Source organism: Nyctereutes procyonoides, unplaced genomic scaffold (assembly GCF_905146905.1).
Source record: "Nyctereutes procyonoides isolate TBG_1078 unplaced genomic scaffold, NYPRO_anot_genome, whole genome shotgun sequence".
In the NCBI taxonomy this organism is placed as follows: Eukaryota; Metazoa; Chordata; class Mammalia; order Carnivora; family Canidae; genus Nyctereutes; species Nyctereutes procyonoides.
In genome coordinates, this window is record NW_026575117.1 from 23,401,639 (window position 1) to 23,407,638 (window position 6,000).

Consider the following 6,000-nt stretch of genomic DNA (forward strand, 5'->3'; position numbering starts at 1 on the left):
CCTTCCTGGCTAACGTATCCAGGTTCCAGAAAGGAGACTAGCAAAGGGTGAGGACTGCAGCGCGTTTGGACAGGAGCGAACCCTCTTAAGCAAACACCGAGCACAAAAATAATTCCCATTCAAAGCACGATTTACTGTGGGCCTGGCTGGGCCTTCTCGGCACAGAGTCTTATTCAAAGGCTCCCCCTTCACCTCTGAATGTGGCCGGGGGAGGGGCAGGCAGGCCCAGTGATTTGAATTCCACTTTTTCCAGAGGCTTCCTGGCAACCTATTGGGAACTACCCAATAAAGGACAATCTCAAAGCGCCCCTGAGGGAGGAGTAAACTAGTGTAGAGTGTCAGCTCCTCAAGGGCAGGAACATTATTTTTTTTTTTAAGATTTTATTTATTTATTCATGAGAGAGAGAGAGAGAGGCAGAGACACAGGCAGAGGGAGAAGCAGGCTCCATGCAGGGAGCCGGACGTGGGACTCGATCCGGGGACTCCAGGATCACGCCCTGCCCCGAAGGCAGGCGCTACACCGCTGAGCCACCCAGGGATCATCCCCAAGGGAGGAACATTAGATCCTCTACGGGCGCAGGCCTCTCAAGCCAACACTTGTCTGACATGGGGCACCACTGCAGCCTTAATGGATATGAGCCTCCAGAGCTGTAAGAGTTTAAGTACTGTTGCTGTTACTGTCCCATTTCCTGGGACGTGACGGGAAAACAGAGTCTCAGAGCTGTTAAGTGATGGACATCTCTCCCAGCTCTAAATTCTTACTGGATACATCATGTTGTCCTGAATCTGCTAATTATCAGAGCAGCAAAATGTTCAGGGTGGGGATCTCCCCCACTAAGGAAAGAGGGGCTAAGGAGGAAGCTGGCCAGGGAGATGCTTTCAGAGTCCAGGCAGTATTGGAAATCGCCTTCACCGGTACTGACCCCAACACTCTTGATCACAAAATCTGAGTTGGGGATCTGAGTTGCCTTCTCTAGGGCAGCCCAGGTGGCTCAGCGGTTTAACGCCGCCTTCAGCCCAGAGTATGATCCTGGGGATCCAGGATCGAGTCCCATGTCAGGCTCCCTGCATGGAGCCTGCTGCTCCCTCTGCCTGTGTCTCTAACTTTCTCTCTGCCTGTGTCTCTCATGAATGAATAAATAAAATCTAAAAAAAAAAAAAAAAGAATGCCTTCTCTAGGCAAGAGCAAAGAGTGGCTAATGAAACCCACTGGCTCCATCTCCAGAACAATTTGCCCTCCATTCCGAATCGAATCGGCCTCCTAGCTAGACTCCTCTGTTGCGCTCTCCTTCAAACTCCACTCTATTAGCAGCCAAAGTGACCTCTCTTTTTCACATTTTCCCCACTTACTAAAGTAATTCATGACCATTGTCACCCATTGTCCAGCACCTGGAATTAGCTCTATAAACATTTCGAGGCAGCCTTATGCAGGATGGGTGTGCCCATAGATACAATTATCTGCACAAAATTAGTACTATACCAGATAGTTTCATATAGGGCTTTTTTTTAAAACCCATTTTATTATATACATTTTCCAGATTATAAGCTATTCTTTCTTTACCTACGCTTTTTGGGGTTTGAATTTTTTGGCATAGTTGATCTAGGTACATGGCACTACATTCAGGCAGGACGAAAGGGTCCCAGAGTAAAAATACCATCTTTCCTCCATCCCGTCCTATCCCTCACCCGCGGTTTCCCTCCCCAGGGGGCAACTCTGATTACCTGTTTCTTATATACTCCATAATCTTTTAAAATCATCTATCAGATCACGTCATTCCCCTCCTTAAAACTCTCCCACGGCTTCCCATCACAATGGCCATAAAATCCAAGCTCCTAACCCGTCCTACCAGGTCCCGTGGGACCAGGCTCTCGCCCTCCCCTGATTTCCTCCAGCCACACTGCTGTTTGCAAACCCTGATCTGGCCTCAGGGATTTTTCATTCCCTCGGCCTGGAATCCTTTCTTCAGTCTTTGTGCAGCTGGCTCCTTCTCATCCTTCAGGCCTCGGCTCAGCCATCCTCCCCCCGACAGCAGCGTTCACTGGCCTCCACGTACGGCCACCCCTGCCGGCCTGCATGCACGCAATCTGTACCACATCACCATGCCTGCCGTAGCTCTTCCCCACCACGTAGAGTCTAATGTTGCCTTGGTTACTTATTTCAAGTTATTTAGTCCACTAGAAAGGATGCTCTATGAGGGCGGGCACGCTGCCTGTCCGGTTCACCCCTGAAGCCGCACTGCCTGCACGTAAGCATTTGATACATTTCTGTTAAAGGCACGAATAGGAGGAGCGTGATGTTGGTTCTCATCACTGAAAACAACCCACAGCCCACCAGCAGGATCTCTGAGCACCAAGCACCAATCTCCTGGCTGCCCCCCCCCCTCCATGCCCCGGGCTGGGGCCTAGAGAATCAGAGAGAGGAAAGAGCAGCCCATTGTCCGGGCAGCATCCACCTGCTCCTCCCTCCTTATCATCCAGCTCATCCCTTACTGGTGCTGTGCATGTGCAGAGTCCAGAATCAGACAAGGAGCTTGTGAAAAACCTGATTTCCTATAAAATACTCTAAGTGTATGTGGAAAGTTGAAGGTCTACCAGGCATCCAGCCTACCCAGGCAGCTGGGATATTCCAGGTTCCCAAGTGAGCTCCAACAGCAGGTGACACTGATGCTACACAGGGAGCAGAGCTTACCCTGAGGAGCAGCCTCAGCTCATCCCACCAGACACCCCTCCCCAGCCCCCACCCCCCCCCCCAGGGCCCCAGACACCTGGGCTCCTCTCTCTGGAAATTCATCCAGCCCCAGAGACACAAACCACATCCAATCCTGAGCCAGCAGCCCAAGCCAGGATACTCAGGGGACACCCTCGTGGAGACACTTCCTTCCTGGGGCCTGATTTCCACTGAGAAAAGACTGCAGGTGGGCCTGGGCCAAGATCGATTTTTTTAAGAATGAGGGAAAGGAAGGAATGAAGTGCCTCTCACAAAAACTGTGAAATAAAGGGGGGGGGGGGCAAAAGGGGGGGATGATGAAAGACTTCACAAGGTGGACCTGGACAAGGAGTAGTGGGAATCTGAGGAGCCCAAATCAGGAAAGGGTAGGAAGTGTGAGGTTTCTTTCCTTCCCAGAAGTGGACAGTTGTTATAACCGATTAAAGGAGCACGATCCCAAAGTGCCCTTCTCGGTTCTGAGAAAGTCAAGGTCAGCCGAGTAATAAGGGCAAAACCAGCGAGCATTTCTCCAGCACTTACTATGTGCCAGGCACTGTTCTGTGAACCAGATGAGCCAACCGTGGCACACGGCAATGAGGTTACCTTGCTCAAGATCATGTCCCCGGGGGCAGGATCTAGCACCTACTTCCGTTGCCCTGACTCTTCAGCACCAGAGGCTTTCCGGGGTCCCACTCGGGGGGCCCCATCCTCCTGGAGTTCATGCCTTCCCCAGACCATTATCCCTCGACTGATGTTTCGATTCCGGTCTCAGAGATGTGTGCGTCATTCTTCTGCCCCCTGTGCATAGGGGGGAAATCTGGAAGAGTCCAGGGTTAGCCGGAGCTCACGGTGCCCACTGGAGGGGAACTGGAACCAAGGTGTGGGGGACCCCTGGGGGGCGCAGCGGTCGGGCGCCTGCCTTTGGCCCAGGGCGCGATGGTCCTGGAGACCCGGGATCGAGTCCCACGTCGGGCTCCCGGTGCGTGGAGCCTGCTTCTCCCTCTGCCTGTGTCTCTGCCTCTCTCTCTCTCTCTCTCTCTCTCTCTCTCTGTCTCTCTCATAAACAAACAAATAAAACAAATAAAAAAAGAACCGAAGTGTGTCGCACCCCGCACCCCGGAATGTGGGGCGCTGCTCCCGGCCCGGATCCCCAAACTCCGCCCCGAGCTACAGTACAGCATCGCCCCAGGCCTGGGCCGGGCCATTCCCGCAGAGTCGCGGCGAACTTCCCGGGAAAAGTCCTTCGCTTCCTCCGTGCCCCGCCGCCGGGGCCGCTGCCAAGTCGCCGCTGGAGTCCTCGCAGCTGCCGTGGGCCCTCGGGGGCGGGCGCCGCTCGCGCGCTCCGGGCCCGCCCGGAAAGGTCCGGGGCCCGAGCCCGACACCCACGTCCCGCCCGGGGCTCCCCGCGGCGCCGGCCGCCCCGTCCCATCCCGCGGGCGACCCCTGCGCGTCCGGGGACCCGCGGCAGCCGGCGTGGGCGTGGGCGTGGGCGCGCGTGTGTGTGTCCGCGCGTGTGTGTGTTCACGCTCGGAGCGCGCGGGTGGGAAAACAATGGCGAGCGGCTGGGAGCGCAGCGGCGGGCCCCCTCCCCTCCCCTCCCCTCCCCGCCCCCCCGCCCCCCGCCCCCCCACCCCGGGGCAAGACTTGCTTCGCGGCGCAATCGAGATGCTGCAGAGATTCACCCCCGACTGCGAAGGCGGGAGGGGGAGGGGGAGGGGGAGGGGGAGGGGGGAGGCGAGAGGGGGCGAGGCCGGAGCGGCTGGAGCAGAAAGCAAACAGGATGCTGCGCCCGGCGGGTCCGCCGCGGTGCGACCCTGGAGGGGCGGGAGCGGCTGCGTGGCGGGTCCCCGGGTCGGTCCGCTTCTGGGCGCCCAGACCCGAGCCCCGCGCGGGGCGCGCACAGGTCGCAGCGGCTTCCCGCTGGGAACCCCCGGAGCGGGGCGGCGGGGCGGCGGGGCGGCGGGGCGGCGGGGCGGCGGCCCTCGAGCCCCCTCGAGCCCCCTCGAGCCCCGGACGCCCGGCGGGGGGGGGGGCGCGCGGACACCCGAGCCCCACCCCCACCCCCACCCCCCGCGCCAGGCCGCCGCCCCCCGGCACAGGAGCCCGGGTCGGCCCGCGGGGAGCGTCCGGGGCCGGCGCGGGGGGTGGGGGCCGTGGGGGTCCGCTCCGCGGCGCCTCGAGAAACTTTGCAAAGGACGGAAACTCGCGGAAACGGAGAGCGGCGCGCGCCCAGGGCCGCGGGGGCGCGAGTGTCAAACTTGGCGGGGCGGGGGGGGGGGTCCCGGGGACACTTACTAGTCGGCGCCCGCGGCTCCGCGCTCCGGCCGCTCCGCTCGGTCCTCGCGCTGCCAGCCCGGGCTCCCCGCTCACATGCCCGGCGGCGGGGCTGGCGGCGCCCGGGGCTGGCGGCGCCCGGGGCTGGCGGGGCCCGGGGCCGCCCTGGGTCCTCGCCGTCCCCGCAGCGAGCTGCTCCCCGCCGGGCGGCGCCCTCCGCCGAGCCGGGCCGCTCCCGCGCTGCGCCCGCGCCCCGCGCCCCGCGCCCCCCGCTCCCCGCGGGGCCGCGGCTCAGACCTGGGCTCGCCGCCGCCGGGCCGGGGCTCCAGGGCCCGCCACTCGCGCAGCCCGTCGCAGCCGGGACCCGGGGCAGGGCGCGCGCAGCCCGCAGCCCGCAGCCCGCAGCCCGCAGCCGCCAGGCGACTCCACGGCCTCGGAGGAGAAAGAGGGAGGGAGAGACGGAGAGCGGGCAGGGGAGGAGGGAGGGGGGAGGGGGAGGGGGAGGGGGGAGGGTGGGGAGACGCCGAGGAGGGAGGGACGCAGAGCTCCCTCCTCCTCCCCGCAGCCGGGCCCACCCCGGCCTCCGCCGCCGGGAACTGCGCTGCCGCGGAGGACGCGGGTCTGGCCGCTCGCGTTGCGCAGGTGCGAGGGTCGCTCCCAGACCCCCCCCCCCCGGCTTAGGGCAAGACCCCAGAAGTTGCCCGTGCAGCCCCCGGCCCGCTGGCCGTCCGCGCGGCCGCGATGCCGAGGTGCAGCCCCTGGCCCAGAACCTCCCTGGGGAGCCTCACCCACCTGCAGCCGCCCCGGGCGCCCCGGGTGCCGGCGACCACGCTCCAGCCCTGGCAGTTGGCGCTCCCTCCAGTGCTTGCTTCTGCTTTCCTGAGCCGCTTCTGTTTAAAGGGCTGGATTCCTTGAATTCAGGGTATTTACGAAACGCCTATAGTACGCCTGGCCCAACAGGGCGCCGGGGGCACCAGGATGAATGAGACGGTGCCCTGCCCTTCCTAGAGTCCCACTTT

At 61.7% G+C, this 6,000-nt stretch overlaps 1 protein-coding gene across 2 annotated transcripts in view; it reads right to left on the reverse strand.

Moving 5' to 3' along the window:
- SOX13 (SRY-box transcription factor 13) overlaps window positions 1–5,203 on the reverse strand; it is a 49,567-nt gene extending 44,364 nt beyond the window's left edge. The window contains exon 1 of one of the 2 annotated variants that reach the window (XM_055333838.1): window positions 5,003–5,203. The gene's annotated coding sequence lies outside the window, so the exon portion shown is untranslated. Of the gene's footprint in view, window positions 1–3,310; window positions 3,626–5,002 lie in introns of those variants that run through there. The other variant, XM_055333840.1, reaches the window with a different exon arrangement.
- Between the last annotated feature and the right edge of the window lie 797 nt (window positions 5,204–6,000).